This window comes from Tachyglossus aculeatus, chromosome 4 (assembly GCF_015852505.1).
Source record: "Tachyglossus aculeatus isolate mTacAcu1 chromosome 4, mTacAcu1.pri, whole genome shotgun sequence".
NCBI classification, from domain to species: Eukaryota; Metazoa; Chordata; class Mammalia; order Monotremata; family Tachyglossidae; genus Tachyglossus; species Tachyglossus aculeatus.
The window spans coordinates 37009705-37026422 of record NC_052069.1 but is presented as its reverse complement, the minus strand read 5'-3'; the positions used below and the strand labels follow the sequence as shown (position 1 = coordinate 37026422).

At 45.7% G+C, this 16718-nt stretch overlaps 1 protein-coding gene across 1 annotated transcript in view; it reads left to right on the top strand.

Moving 5' to 3' along the window:
• LOC119927311 (uricase-like) overlaps positions 1 to 16718 on the top strand; it is a 64808-nt gene that overhangs the window by 24325 nt on the left and 23765 nt on the right. The gene's annotated exons all lie outside the window — the stretch shown is intronic.

Below are 16718 nucleotides of genomic sequence, written 5' to 3'. Positions count from 1 at the left end.
GCTCTTACTATGTGCAAAGCACTGTTCTAAGTGCTGGATAATAATGTTGGTATTTAAGCGCTTACTATGTGCAAAGCACTGTTCTAAGCGCTGGGGGGAACACAAGGAGATGAGGTTGTTCCATGTTGGGCTCACAGTCTTAATCCCCATTTTACAGATCATCATCATCATCATCATCAATCGTATTTATTGAGCGCTTACTATGTGCAGAGCACTGTACTAAGCGCTTGGGAAGTACAAATTGGCAACATATAGAGACAGTCCCTACCCAACAGTGGGCTCACAGTCTAACTGAGGCACAGAGAAGTGAAGTGACTTGCCCAAGGTCACACAGCAGACATGTGGGGGAGGCGGGATTCGAACCCATGACCTCTGGCTCCCAAGCCCACGCTCTTTCCACTGAGCCACGCTGAGATCTTCAAGAGATCCCATTTGTGTGTCCATCTGAAGCCAACTTGTACTTCCCAAGCGCTTAGTACAGTGCTCTGCACACAGTAAGCGCTCAATAAATGCGATTGAATGAATGAATGAATGAATGAAGAGCAGCTGCTTAGTTACCGCCACCTCCAAGCCAGAGCTGAATTCAGTGCTTAATTTAGACTGAAACAGTGTGGCCTAGTGGAAAGAGAGCAGCCCAGGGTTTCAGGGGACTTGGGTTCTAATCCCTACTTCACCCCCTTTTTTATGGTATTTAAGTGCTTACTATGTGCCAGACACTCTACTAAGCGCTGGGGTAGATACAAGATTATTAGGTTGGACACAGTCCCTGTCCCACATGGAGCTTACGGTCTTAAACCCCTTTTTTACAGATGAGGTAACGGAGGTACAGAGAAGTTAAGTGACGTGCCCAACATCACAGTGTCAGAGCTGGGATCAGAGCGACCTGGGTTCTAATCCCGGCTCCGCCACATGTCTGCTTTGTGACCTTGGGCAAGTCACCTAACGTCTCTGGGCTTCAGTTACCCCAACCGTAAAACGGGGATGAAGAGCGTGAGCCGTATGTGGGACCGGGACTCTGTCCGACCTGATTAGAGAAGCAGCGTGGCTCAGTGGAAAGAGCTTGGGAGTCAGAGGTCATGGGTTCAAATCCCGGCTCTGCCAGTTGTCAGCTGTGAGACCTTGGGCAAGTCACTTAACTTGTCTGCACCTCAGTTTCCTCGTCTATAAAATGGAAATTCAATCCCTATTCTCCCTCCTTCTTAGACTGTGAACTCCATGTGGGACAGGGACTGTGCCCAACCTGATTATCTTGAGTTATCTCTTCTAGACTGTGAGCCCACTGTTGGGTAGGGATCGTCTCTATATGTTGCCAACTTGTACTTCCCAAGCGCTTAGTACAGTGCTCTGCACACAGTAAGCGCTCAATAAATACGATTGAATGAATGAGTGCTCAGCACACAGTAAACTCTTAATAATAATAATAATAATGATGGCATTTGTTAAGCGCTTACTATGTGCAAAAGTGACTTGCCCAAGTCACACAGCTGACAGTTGGTGGAGTGGGATTTGAACCCATGACCTCTGACTCCAAAGCCCAGGCTCTTTCCACTGAGCCACGCTGCTTCTTAATAAGTACCACAATTATTATTATTACTGGGAGAGGTCCTGCAAGAAACCTAGTCACTTTAGTTGAGAAATTATTATTATGGTTATTAGACCATGGTGGGGCCGGAAGGGGCCAGAGAGAGAGAGGGGAGAAAAGCCCACCGTTGGGTAGGGACCGTCTCTATATGTTGCCAACTTGTACTTCCCAAGCGCTTAGTACAGTGCTCTGCATACAGTAAGCGCTCAATAAATACGATTGGATTGAAGCGGGAGAAAGAAATCACAGTGACATTTGCCGAGCGATAACTCTGTGCGGAGCACTTTACTTACTAAGCACTTGGGAGAATACAGTAGGGTTGGTAGATAGGATCCCTGCCCTCAAGGAGATTATGAGAGAGAAAGGAAGAAGGAAGGGGGAAGAGGAAAGAAGGCATTGTGAGGAAACAGGAGGAGAGGGGGAAAAACGGAGAGAGAAAGAGGGAGAGAGAAAGAGAGGGAGGAAAAGAGAAAGAAGGCATTGTGAGGAAACAAGAGGAGAGGGGGGAAAACGGAGAGAGAGAAAGAGGGAGAGAGAAAGAGAGGGAGGAAAAGAGAAAGAGGGATGGGTAATAATAATAATAACAATAATAATAATGGCATTTGTTAAGCGCTTACTATGTGCAGAGCACTGTTCTAAGCGCTAAAGATGGGCGAGAGAGATAAATGTAACTCTTCCTCCAGATTAGCCACCGCTGTCCCCCACCACGTTGCCGCTGCTGTTCACTACATCCCTGTCAGGGCTAGCACCAGATGAACACCCAACTCCAGCTTTTTGGGGGCAGGCCAGAGGGTGGGCACTGCCATTATGGGCAGGGAATGTGTTTGCCAATTCTGTTGCATTGCATTCATCCACTCAGTCATATTTATAGAGCCCTTACTGTGTGCAGAACACTGTACTAAGCGCTTGGGAAAGTACAATACAACAATAAACAGTGGCATTCCCTGCCCACAACGAGCTCCCAGAAGGTGGGCACTGCCATTTCTAGACTGTGAGCCCACCGTTGGGTAGGGACCATCTCTATATGTTGCCAACTTGGACTTCCCAAGCGCTTAGTACAGTGATCTGCACACAGTAAGTGCTCAATATATACGATTGAATGAATGAATGAATGAATGAATGAATGAATGAATGAATGAATGAATTAGCCTATTATGGGCAGGAAATGTGTTTGCTCATTCTGTTGTATTGTACTCTTTCGTTCATTAAGTTGTATTTATTGAGCGCTTACTCAGTGCACCATACTCTCCCAAGTACAGTGCTCTGCACTCAGTAAGCACTCAGTAAATATGCTTGATTGATTGATTGGCCACCAGGGACATCAGGCACTAACGCAAATAATTTAATAAATGCTGTTTAGCAATAATTTGAGTTTCCCCAAATGTAAAAGTTATCTGAACAGGCTTATGTAGTAGGAAGAGCTGGCAGCAAGCTCTCCCAATTGAACTTTTGATTTTTTTTTTAATGGTATTAAGTGCTTACTATGTGCCAGGCACTGTACTTAAAGTGCTGAGGTAGATACAAGGTAATCGGACTGGGAATTAGTACTGTGAGCCAATGTGGGACATGGACTGCATCCAATCTTTTTCCAACCCCCTTTTCCCTTTCCTCCTCCCCATCCCCCCCCCACCTCCTTTCCCTCCCCACAGCACTTGCATATATTTGTGCAGATTTATTACTCTATTTTACTTGTACATATTTACTATTCTATTTATTTTGTTAAGGATGTGCATATAGCCTTAATTCTATTTGTTCTGGCAATTTGGACACCTGTCTACATGTTTTGTTTTGTTGTCTGTCTCCCCCTTCTAGACCGTGAGTGCGTTGTTGGGTAGGGACCGTCTCTATATGTTGCCGACTTGTCCTTCCCAAGCGCTTAGTACAGTGCACTGCACACAGTAAGCACTCAATAAATATGATCAAATGAATGAATCTGCTCACTTCTGGTGCCATCTCACCTGGGAACACTGTCACCTGGCCCCATCTCCATTGTTCAGTCAACCCCCTCCCAGACGGAGTGGCTGACCCTGGGGGAAGGGAAGGAGTCTGAGGAGAAGATTCATCTTCTTATTCATCTAATAGATAATAATAATAATGTTGGTATTTGTTAAGTGCTTACTATGTGCAAAGCACTGTTCTAAGCGCTGGGGTAGATACAAGGTAATCAGGTAATCAGATGAATATCATCTATTCATTCAATCGTATTTACTGAGTGCTTACTGTATGCAGAGCACTGTACTAAGCGCTTGAAAAGTCCAATTCAGCAATAGAGAGACAATCCCTTCCCACAACGGGTTTACAGTCTAGAAGGGGGAGACAGACATCAAAACAAGCAAACTGGCATCAATAGCATCAATGTAAGTAAATAGAATTATGGATAAATACACATCAAAACCAGTAAACAGACATTAATATAAATAAATAGAATTATAGACGTATATGTACATACACAAGTGCTGTGGGGTGGGGAGAGCAAAGGGAGTGAGTTGGGGCGATGGGGAGGGGGAGCTGAGGAAAAGGGGGTTTAGTTTGGGAAGGCATCTTGGAGAGGGTGAGCCTTAAGTAGGGCTTTGAAGGGGGGAAGTGTGATTTTCTGGTGGATTTGAGGAGAGCGGGCATCCCAGGCCAGAGGGAAGACGGGGGCCAGGGGTCGATGGCGGGATGGGCGAGAATGAGGCCCAGTGAGGAGGTTAGTGGCGGCAGAGGAGCGGAGGGTGCGGGCTGGGCTGGAGAAGGAGAGAAGGGAGGTGAGGTAGGAGGGGGCCAGGGGATGGGGAACTCCCTCTGGGCTGAAACCCACAGGCAACGTTTCTAGACTGTGAGCCCACTGTTGGGTAGGGACCGTCTCTATATGTTGCCAACTTCCCAAGCACTTAGTACAGTGCTCTGCACACAGTAAGCACTCAATAAATACGAATGAATGAATGAATGAATGAACGTTGTCTGATAAGAGATGATGCCTTGGTGTCCAGGACAGGGTGGCACCCCGACATCGATGGGTTTGACAGGTTAGGGGAACCCCAGAGGTCTGAATACAACTACCAATCGTGGCACATTTCTCTCTACGTCGAACAGAAAGTCCCCACCATCGCCTATAAGGTAGTCTTCCAGCTCTCCTCCTCCTACTTATCAATCCTCCCCCACTGCACTTCAGTCTCATGCTCTTCTTCCTCTCAAGATACCGTACTGGGTGGGCCTCATTCTCATCCCTCCCACTGCCGACCCATTTCTCTGGCCTTTCCTCAACCTTGGAACTCCCTCCCAGTTTACACCCATCAGACCACATCACTCTCTTTTCAAAGCCCTTCTGGAATCACACAGAAATGCCTGAAGGGGTGGCGATCGAATCACTGTTTCTGAATTTCTCCTAAATTGGTGAAAGTGGTATATAAGCAAGTCGCATATCAAACTATATGGAAAGCCGCATGGCCTAGTGGAAAAAGCCCAGACTTGGGAGTTAAGGGGACCTGGGTTCTAATCCCACCTCCACCAACTTGTCTGTTAATTATTATTATGGTGTTTATGGAGAAGCAGCGTGGCTCAGTGGAAAGAGCCCGGGCTTTGGAGACAGAGGTCATGGATTCAAATCCCGGCTCTGCCAACTGTCAGCTGTGTGACTTTGGGAAGTCACTTAACTTCTCTGGGCCTCAGGTCCCTCATCTGTGAAATGGGGATGAAGACTGTGAGCCCCCTGTGGGACAACCTGATCACCTTGTAACCTCCCCAGTGCTTAGAACAGTGCTTTGCACATAGTAAGTGCATAACAAATACCATTATTATTATTATTATTAAATGCTTACTATGTGCGAGGCACTGTACTAAGAGCTGGGGTGGATACAAACAAATCTGGTTGGACACAGTCCCTGTCCCATGTGGGGCTCACATTCTCAATTCCCATTTTACAGATGAGGTAGCTGAGGCACAGAGAAGTGAAATGACTTGCCCAAGGTCCCACAGCAGGTCAGTGGCAGAGGTTGTTTTTTTTTAATGGTATTTGTTAAGAGCTTACTATGTGCCAAGTGCTGTTGTAAGTGCTGGGGGAGATACAAGGTTATCAGGTTGTCCCTGGTGGGGCTCACGATCTTAATCCCCATTTTACAGATGAGGTAACTGAGGCCCAGAGAAGTGAAATGACTTGCCCAAAGTCACACAGCTGAGAAGTGGCAGAACCGTTATTAGAACCCATGACCTCTGACTCCCAAGCCTGTGCGCTGTCCACTAAGCCACGCTGCTTCTCATGACCTTTGGACTCCTAGGCCCTTATTCTATCCACTACGCCATGCTGCTTCTCTGTTGTGTGACCTTGGGCAAGTCACTTGTTTGTATAATAATAATAATAATGGCATTTGTTAAGCACTTACTACGTGCAAAGCACTGTTCTAAGCGCTGGGGAGGATACAAGGCCATCAGGTTGTCCCACATGGGGCTCACAGAAGCAGCTTGGCTCAGTGGAGAAGAGCCTGGGCTTTGGAGTCAGAGGTCATGGGTTCAAACCCTGGCTCCGCCAATTGTCAGTTGTGTGACTTTGGGCAAGTCACTTCACTTCTCTGTGCCTCAGTTACCTCATCTGTAAAATGGGGATTGAGACTGTGAGCCCCAGGTGGGACAACCTGATCACCTTGTAACCTCCCTAGCACTTAGAACAGTGCTTTGCACATAGTAAGCACTTAATAAATGCCATCATTATTATTATTATTAATCCCCATTTTACAGATTAGGTCCAGAGAAGTGAAGTGACTTGCCCAAAGTCACACAGCTGACAAGTGGCTGAGCCGGGATTTGAACCCATGACCTCTGACTTGTAAGCCCAGGCTCTTTCCACTGAGCCACGCTGCTTCTCTATCCACCCCAGCCTTATAATATAGTGCCTGACACACAGTAAGTGCTCAACAAATACCAAAATTATTATTATTGCTATTATTATCTCCACCAGGAGACCTTCCCCAGTTCATTTCTCACTTCACCACCCTATATTTCCCTAACTGCCAATCAATCAATCAATCGTATTTATTGAGCGCTTACTGTGTGCAGAGCACTGTACTAAGCACTTGGGAAGTACAAGTTGGCAACATATACAGTCCCTACCTAACACTTCTGAGCTACTTAAGCCATTAAGCATTCACTACCCTCCATAAGCACTTTTCACACGTCTTTATGTTCTCCATTTTCTTGTATTTATTATTTATTTTTAAAATCCATCTCCCCCACTCCAGTTTGAGCTTCTCCAGGGCCAGGTCCCTGAACTAATTCTATTGTACTCTCCCAAGTGTTTAGGATAGTAGCCACATCAAGTCCTTCCAAAATAACTTGCTCTTTTGTAACTGAACGATCAGCCACCAACATCCGAGGCCCCCTACTCTCCATTAAATCAATCAATCAATCAATCAATCAATCAATCGTATTTATTGAGCGCTTACTGTGTGCAGAGCACTGTACTAAGTGCTTGGGAAGTACAAGCCGGCAACATATAGAGAGAGTCCCTGCCCAACAGTGGGCTCACAGTCTAGAAGGGGGAGACACTTGGACAGAGAAGGAGAAGAGGACTGTGAGCCCACTACTGGGTAGGGACTGTCTCTATATGTTGCCAACTTATACTTCCCAAGCGCTTAGTACAGTGCTCTGCACACAGTAAGCGCTCAATAAATACGATTGATGAAGAGGAGGAGTGGAAGTAGACAGGGAGAGCATATCTAAAATTTGCTCTGTGACCTTCGGCAAGTCAATTCAGTTCTCTGTACCTCAGTTATCTCATCAATCCATCAATCAATCAATCGTATTTATTGAGCGCTTACTGTGTGCAGAGCACTGTACTAACCACTTGGGAAGTACAAGTTGGCAACACATAGAGACGGTCCCTACCCAACAGTGGGCTCACAGTCCGTAAAATAATAATAATAATAATAATGGCATTTATTAAGCATTTAATATGTGCAAAGCACTGTTTTAAGCTCTGGGGAGGTTACAAGGTGATCAGGTTGTCCCACGGGGGGCTCACAGTCGTCATCCCCATTTTCCAGATGAGGTAACTGAGGCCCAGAGAAGCGAAGTGACTTGCCCAAAGTCACACAGCTGACAGTTGGCAGAGCCAGGATTTGAACCCATGATCTGTGACTCCAAAGCCCGGGCTCTTTCCACCGAGCCACGCTGCTTCTCTATGAGAAGCAATGAGAATGAGTTGTGAATGAAAATGAGAATGAAAATGAGAATTAAGACTGTGAGTCCCACGCGGGACAGGGACTCTGTCCAACCCGATTTGCTTGTATCCACGCCAGCACTTAGTACAGTGCCTGGCACATGGTAAGAGCTTAACAAATACCATTATTATTAAATACCACAATTATTATTACAATTATTAGGCAATAAGAGGATCCCTGCTGGTCAAATGAGAGGCACTGCCCTCTTCTATTGGCAGAAGTCATTGTCCCAGGTTTTCCCTTATTCCTCAACCAAGGTCGCCTTTATTTTTTCTTTTTTATGGTACTTGTTAAGCACTTACTATGCACCAAGCACTGTGCTAAGCAGTGCGGTAGATACAAGGTAATGGGATTGGACGCATTTCAAGTCCCACATGGGATTCACTGTCTTAATCCCCAATTTAAAGACGAGGTAACTGAGGCCCGGAGAATTCATTCATTCATTCAATCGTATTTATGGAGCGCTTACGGTGTGCAGAGCACTGTACTAAGCGCTTGGGAAGTACAAATCAGCAACATATAGAGAGGGGTCCTACCCAACAGCGGGCTCACAATCTAGAAGGGGGAGACAGACAACAAAACCAAACATATTAACAAAATAAAATAAATAGAATAAATATGTACAAATAAAATAAATAAATAAATAGAGTAATAAATACGTACAAACATATATACAGGTGCTGTGGGGAGGGGAAGGAGGTTAGAGAAGCAGCGTGGCTCAGTGAAAAGAGCACGGGTTTTGGATTCAGAGGTCATGGGTTCAAATTCCAGCTCCGCCAATTGGCAGCTGTATGACTTTGGGCAAGTCACTTCACTTCTCTGTGCCTCAGTTCCCTCATCTGTAAAATGGGGATTAAGACTGTGAGCCCCGCGTGGGACAACCTGATCACCTTGTAACCTCCCCAGCGCTTAGAACAGTGCTTTGCACATAGTAAGCGCTTAACAAGTACCATCATTATTATTATTATAAGGCAGGGGGATGGGGAGGGGGAGGAGGGGGAGAGGAAGGAGGGGGCTCAGTCTGGGAGGAGGGGGCTCAGTCTGAATAATAATCATGGTATTTGTTAAGCACTTACTATGTGCCAAGCGCTGTTCTAAGCACGGGGGTAGATACAAGGTGATCAGGTTGTCCCACGTGGGGTTCACGGTCTTAATCCCCATTTTACAGATGAGGGAACTGAGGCACAGAGAAGTGAAGTGACTTGCTCCAGGTCTCTCAGCAAACAAGTGGCAAAGTCAGCATTAGAACCCAGGTCCTTCTGACCCCCAAGTCCAATGCTCTATCCACTAGGCCACGGTGTTTCTCTTTTTTATGGCATTTATTAAGTGCTAACTATGTGCAAAGCACTGTTCTAAACACTGGGGAGGTTACAAGGTGATCAGGTTGTCCCACGGGGGGCTCACAGCCTTAATCCTTATTTTACAGATGAGGGAACCAAGGCCCAGAGACGTGAAGTGACTTGCCCAAAGTCACCCAGCTGACAATTGGCGGAGCCGGGATTTGAACCCATGACCTCTGACTCCAAAGCCCGGTCTCTTTCCACTGAGCCACGCTGCTTCTCTTGGCACCTCTCCACTGGTGCGGGCAAATGCCGATTTTCCTTTCCCACTGGGTAACGTCCTTACCTTTCCAGCTTCAACGTGGCTCAATGGAAAGAGCCCAGGCTTTGGAGTCAGGGGTCACGGGTTCAAATCCCGGCTCCACCAACTGTCAGCTGTGTGACTTTGGGCAAGTCACTTCACTCCTCTGGGCCTCAGTTACCTCAGCTGTAAAATGGGGATTAAAACTGTGAGCCCCCCTGTGGGACAACCTGATCACCTTGTAACCTCCCCAGCGCTTAGAACAGTGCTTCGCACATAGTAAGCGCTTAACAAATACCATTATTATTATTATGATTATATCAGGAACCACTTTGTAGTTCTCGGAAGAAACTTACCTCACTATTGAAGAAAATATTTGAAGCCGCTCAGGTTGTATTAGTTCACCAATCATTGTATTTGAAGCCAATCAATCAGATTGTATTGCTTCGCCAATCGAGTACTCATTCATTAGTTCATTCAATCGTATTTATTGAGCGCTTACTGTGTGCAGAACACTGTACTAAGTGCTTGGAAAGTATAATTTGGCAACAGATAGAGACAATCCCTACCCAACAACGGGCTCACAGTCTAGAAGGGGGGAGACAGATAACAAAACAAAACAAGTAGACAGGCATCAATAGCCTCAATATAAATAAATAGAATTATAGATATATATACACCTCGTTAATAAAATAAATAGAATAATAAATATGTACATATATACACAAGTATGAGAAGCAGTCTGGCCCTAGTGGATAGAGCACGGGCCTGGGAGTTAGAAGGGAGCTGGGTTCTAATCCCACTTGTCTGCTGTGTGACCTTGATCAAGTCACTTCACTTCTCTGGGCCTTAGTTACCCCTTCTGTAAATTGAGGTTAAAACTGAAAGCCCCAAGTGGGACATGGGCTGTTTCCATCCTGATTAATTTGTATCAATCCCAACACTTAGTACAGTGTCTGGCACATAGTAAGTGCTTAATGTATATCATTTTAAAAAATATGCATAGCTCATTGATTCAAATTTCCTTATTTCACCCAAGCAGAAAAAAGACTCTTTAGATAGGGTTCATTTTGCGACTGGGCAAGGCCTGGGAATGTGTGTGCATACCTTTAAATTATGAACATATCTTTAAATTATATATTAGCAGTGACTTATTTACTCATATTAATGTCTGTCTCCCCCTCTAGGCCTTTAGCTCATTATGGGCAGGGAAATGTGTCTGCTAATTCTGTTGTACTCACCCAAGCACTTAATATAGTGTTTTCAGTGCTCAATATATACCATTAATTGATTGATTGATAGGGAAGTGTTGTAACTCTCCAAGGTCCAGAATTTGGGCTTAATAATAAAAGTATTTATCAAGTGTTTACTCTGTGCCAACCTATCAGAGGCATCTTTTGAGCTCTGAACTATGCACGGTACTGTAGTAAGGGTTAGGGAAAGTTTAATAAGATAGAGCTGATAGATGTGATTCCTGCCCAAAGGGAGTTTACAGACATTAAAAGAGATTACAGCTAGGGGAAGTAGTAGTGTTTAAGGATTGGTACAGAAGTACTGGGAGGCTGGTGGGGAATATCAGAATATACAGCCAAGTACATAGGTGATGCAGAAGGGAGAGAGGGTGGAAAAATGAGGAATTGGACAGGGAAGGCCTCTTGGAGGAGATGTGATTTTAGGAGGGTTTTGAAGGCTGGGAGAGTGATGGAATGTCGGATATGAAGGCAGAGGGAGTTCCAGGCCCTAGGAAGAACGTGGGCTAGAGATTGGTGGCACAATAAACTAATAATAATAATAATGATGATAGTGTTTGTTAAGCACTTACTATGTGGAAAGCACTGTTCTAAGCGCTGGATTATAGTAGGAAATCAGCAACGTAAGGTAAGGTAAAGAAATCGGTGTGGTAAGGAGGAGGCAACCTGTTTGAGTGCTTTAAAGCTGCCGGTAAGGAGTTTCTGTTTGAGGAGGAGGTGGATGGGCAACCACTGGAGGTTCTTGAGAAGCAGCGTGGCTCAGTGGAAAGAGCCCGGGCTTTGGAGTCAGAGGTCATGGGTTCAAATCCCAGCTCTGCCAATTAGCTGTGTGACTTTGGGCAAGTCACTTCACTTCTCTGGGCCTCAGGTCCCTCGTCTGTAAAATGGGGATTACTACTGTGAGCTCCACATGGGACAACCTGATCACTTTGTATCCTCCAGTGCTTAGAACACTGCGTTGCACATTGGAAGCGCTTAACTAATACCATCACTATTATTATTATTATTATTATTGAGGAGCAGGGAGATGTAGACTGAACTTTTTTTTAGAAAAATGATCCGGGCAGCAAAGTGAAGTATGGCCTGCAGAGGGGAGAGACAGGAGGTAGGGAGATCAGCGAGGAGGTCGATGAAGGAGAGGATAAGTGCTCGGATCAGAGTGGCGGGAGTTTGGCTGGTGAGGGAAGGGCAGATTCTAGCAATGTTGGTAAGATAGAACCAACCAGCGGAATTCCCTACCAGACCGAATGGGAGGCTGAGTGAGAGAGAGAGAAGCGGAGGTTAACACAAAGGTAGAGTCAGAGGACGTGAGTTCGAATCCCCGCCCCGCCACATATCTGCTGTGTGACCTCGGGCAAGCCACTTCACTTCCCCAGGCCTCGGTGACCTCATATGTAAAATGAGGATTAAGACTGTGAGCCCCTCGTGGGACAACCTGATCACCTTGTATCTACCCCAGTGCTCAGAACAGTGCTTGGCACATAGTAAGTGCTTAATAAATACCATAATAATAATTATTATTATGCAACAGGGGGGCTGTACCTCATTCTCGCCCGTCCCGCTGTCGACCCCAAGCCCACGTCCTGCCTCTGGCCTGGAATGCCCTCCCTCCACAAATCCCCCAAACCAGCTCTCTTCCTCCCTTCAAAGCCCCACTGAGAGCTCACCTCCTCCAAGAGGCCTTCCCAGACTGAGCCCCCTTTTTCCTCTCCTCCTCCCCACCCCCCCGCTCTACCTCCTTCCCCTCCCCACAGCACCTGTATATATGTTCGTACAGATTTATTATTCTATTTTACTTGTACATATTTACTATATGATGTGCATGTAGCTTTAATTCTATTTATTCTGAGGACTTGACACCTATCCACGTGCTTTGTTTTGTTGTCTGTCTCCCCGTTCTAGACTGTATTGGGTAGGGACTGTCTCTATATGTCGCCGACATAGAGAGCACAAGCGCTCAGTGCTCTGCACGCAGTAAGTGCTCAATAAATATGAATGAATGAATGAATATTCCAGACATCCGGGCAGTACTACGTTCGGAGTGTCCCCCCGGGGTCCTGTAATCAAAAATCAGCGGCTTATGGGTGCCACTGGGAGAGGCCTGTTAGCACTGGTAGAACAAGGGTTGGGAGCCCCCCAAAACACCATGGTAGCTACCCACCCTGGGGAAGGAGGAGTCTCTGCTCCGGACTGTCACCATTGAATTGTCCCTGCTGCCCCGGCCGCCCCTGGCCACTTGGACACTGTCCCTGCTGCTGTCATCTACTTCGGGGTTTCTGGAGAAGGAAGAAGTGCGATTACAATGGAGTAGGAGAGTGCTCAATCGATCGATCGTAGTTCTGGAGCACTGTAATGAAAATAATAATACTGAAGGTATTTGTTAAGCGTTTACTATGTGCCACACACTGTCCTAAGCTCTGGGGGAGAACAGTCAGTCAATCAATCAATCATATTTATTGAGTGGTTACTATGTGCAGAGCACTGTACTAAGCGCTTGGGAAGTACAAATTGGCAACATATAGAGACAGTCCCTACCCAACATTGGGCTCACAGTCTAAAAGAACAAATACCATTATTGTTATTATTATTATTATTATTATTATTATTAGCATAAGGTCAGTGTTGCACCTCTTTGCTAGAGCCAGATTGATTGTGGTGGTTAAGCATTTACTGTGTGCTGGGCACTGTAAGCTCTTTGTGGCAAGGGAATGTGTCTGTTTATTGTTTCTAGACTGTGAACCCGTTGTTGGATAGGGACCGTCTCTATATGTTGCCAACTTGTACTTCCCAAGCGCTTAGTACAGTGCTCTGCACACGGTAAGCGCTCAATAAATACAATTGAATGAATGAATGAATACAAGGTAATCAGGTTGTCCCACTTGGGGCTCACGGGCTTCATCCCCATTTGACAGATGAGGTCACTGAGGCCCACAGAAGTGAAGTGACTTGCCCAAAGTCACACAGCTGATAAGTGGCGGAGCCGGGATTAGAACCCACGACCCAGGTTCTTGCCACTAAGTCATGCTTTACTGAGTGTTTTCCCCAGCTCTGAGCGTGGCTCAATGGAAAGAGCTTGGGCTTGGGAGGCAGAGGTTGTGGGTTCTAATCCAGGCTCCGCCACTTGTCAGCTGTGTGACTTTGGGCAAGTCACTTCACTTCTCTGGGCCTCAGTTCCCTCATCTGTAAAATGGGGATTAGGACTGTGAGCCCCACGTGGGACAAACTGATCACCTTGTTATCGACCCCAGCACTTGGAACGGTGCTTGGCGCATCATAAGCACTTAACAAATGCCATAATTGTTATCTGCCATTGTATTTATTTGCACTGATGTCTGTTTCCCCCTCTCTAGATTGTGAGCTCATTGTGGGCAGGGGATGCCACTGTTTATTGTTGTATTGTTGTTTCCCAAGCATTTAGTACAGTGCTGTGCACCCAGTAAGCGCTCAATAAATATAATTGAATGAATACAAGACAGTAGCGTTAGTAGACAGGATCCTTGCCCTCCAGGAGCTTCCAGTCTCATGAGGAGCTGGCAGTCTAGAGAGGAGGAGCTGAAGAGGGGGAGGCATGTTGTCTGGGGGTCAATGAAGTGGACAGCAGTGGGCAGAACGGCCTTCGGAGTGAAGATGCAGAGAAGAGTTAATAACAATAATAATAATAATAATAATAATAATGGCATTTATTAAGCACTTACTATGTGCATAGCACTGTTCTAAGAGTTGTACACAAAGCTCTGTGGGGGTTGGAAGGCAGCAGAAGGGGAGAGGAGCTATAATGGGGCATGGGAGTCGGACAATCATGGGTTCTAATCCTGGCTCTGCCACTTGTCTGCTGGGTGACCCTGGACAAATCACTTCACTTCTCTGGGCCTCAGTTATCTCATCTGTAAAATGGGGATTGAGAATCTGAGCCCCCCGTGGGACACTCATTCATTCATTCATTCAGTCGTATTTATTGAGCTCTTACTGTGTGCACAGCACTGTACTAAGCGCTTGGGAAGTACAAGTTGGCGACATATAAAGACGGTCCCTACCCAACAACGGGCTCACAGTCTAGAAGGGGGAGACGGACAGTGAAACAAAACATGTGGACAGGTGTCAAGTCATCAGAATAAATAGAATTAAAGCTAAATGCACATCATTAACCAAATAAATAGAATAGTAAATATGTACAAGTAAAATAAATAAAATAGAGTAATAAATCTGTACAAACATATATACAGGTGTTGTGGGGAGGGGAGGGGTAGAGCTGGGGGGACAGGAGCTGTGTCCAACCTGATTTGCTTGTATCCACCCCAGCGCTTATTATGGTACAGTGCCTGGCACATAGTAAGCGCTTAACAAATGCCACCATTATTATTTTTATTATTAGATACTGCAGGGCCGGGTTCTCTCCCTGGCCAAAGGAAGGGCCTTGGCTCATCAGAATCATCATCATCAATGGTATTTATTGAGCGCTTACTGCGTGCAGAGCACTATAAGCTGTAAGTGCTTGGGAGAGGACCAGTACAGAGGCGGGAGGGGCCGTATCTGTCAGTCATTCGGTCAATCGTATTTATTGAGCATTTACTGTGTGCAGAGCAATGTACTAAGCGCTTTGGAGAGTACAATAGAACAATCTAACAGACACATTCCCTGCCCACAATGAGTTTACAGTCTCGAGTCTGCTCAGGGCAGCCCCTGGAGAGGCCAAGAGGAAGAGAGACTTTCTGGTTTTCAGGAGGCAAGTGGGAACAACTTACATGTCTTTGCTAATTATAATAACGATAATGGTATTTGTTAAGTACTTACTACATGCCAGGCACTGTACTAAGCACTGGGGTGAATACAAGGCAAACCAAGTTCCAGAACAGTGCTTTGCACATAGTAAGCACTTAACAAATGCTATTAGTATTATTATTATTATTATTATTATTATTATTATTATTATTATCCCAGCTCCGCTAATTATCAGCTGTGTGACTTTGGGCAAGTCGCTTCACTTCTCTGGGCTTCAGTTACCTCATCTGTAAAATGGGGATTAAGACTGTGAGCCCCCCGTGGGACAACCTGATCACCTTGCAACCTCCCTAGCGCTTAGAACAGTGCTTTGCACATAGTAAGTGCTTAATAAATGCCATTATTATTATTATAAGTTGGACACAGGCCATGTCCCACATAGAGTTCACAGTGTCAATCCCCATTTTACAGATGAGGTAACTGAGGCCCAGAGCAATTAAGTGACTTGCCCAAGGTCATACCGCATACAGCACTTGCGTCTATTTGTACAAATTCTATTTATTTTATTAATGATGTGTATATATCTATAATTCTCCTTATCCAAGTTGATACTATTGATGCCTGTGTACTTGTTTTGTTTTGTCGTCTGTCTCCCCCTTCTAGACTGTGAGCCCCTCGTTGGGTAGCCATTGTTTCAATCTGTTGCCAAATTGTACTTTCCAAGCGCTTAGTACAGTGCTCTGCACACAGTAAGTGCTCAATAAATACGGCTGAATGAATGAACGGAGTGGCAGAGCCGGAATTAGAAGCTATCACCTTCTGAGTCCCAGGCTATCAATGCGCTATCAACTAGGCCATGCTGCCAGAGAAGCAGCATGGCTCAGTGGAAAGAGCCCGGACTTTGGAGCCAGAGGTCATGGGTTCAAATCCCGGCTCCGCCACTTGTCAACTGTGTGACTTTGGGCAAGTCACTTCACTTCTCTGGGCCTCAGTTACCTCATCTGTAGAATGTGGATTAAGATTGTGAGCCCCCCCGTGGGACAACCTAATCACCTTGTAACCTCCCCAGCGCTAAGAACAGTGCTTTGCACATAGTAAGAGCTTAATAAATGCCATTATTATTATTATTATTATTATTACCCTCTCTCCTCACCCCAGTGAACCCAAGGCTAGCTCAGCCCTGATTCTTCTATGAGGGGGAAGACAGAGAGAGAAAGGGGAAGATGCGATTCTCCTATCCTTCTCTTTCCACTCAATTCCAAAAATGCGGGAAGCATCTGGGTGTTCTAATGAGTTTTGGCTTCAGTTTTGTCCAGAAAGAAAGGCAAACATTCCTGGAGACAATTAACTCTGACCACATTTTTGGCAGATCAAGTCCGACTGACTTTGGCT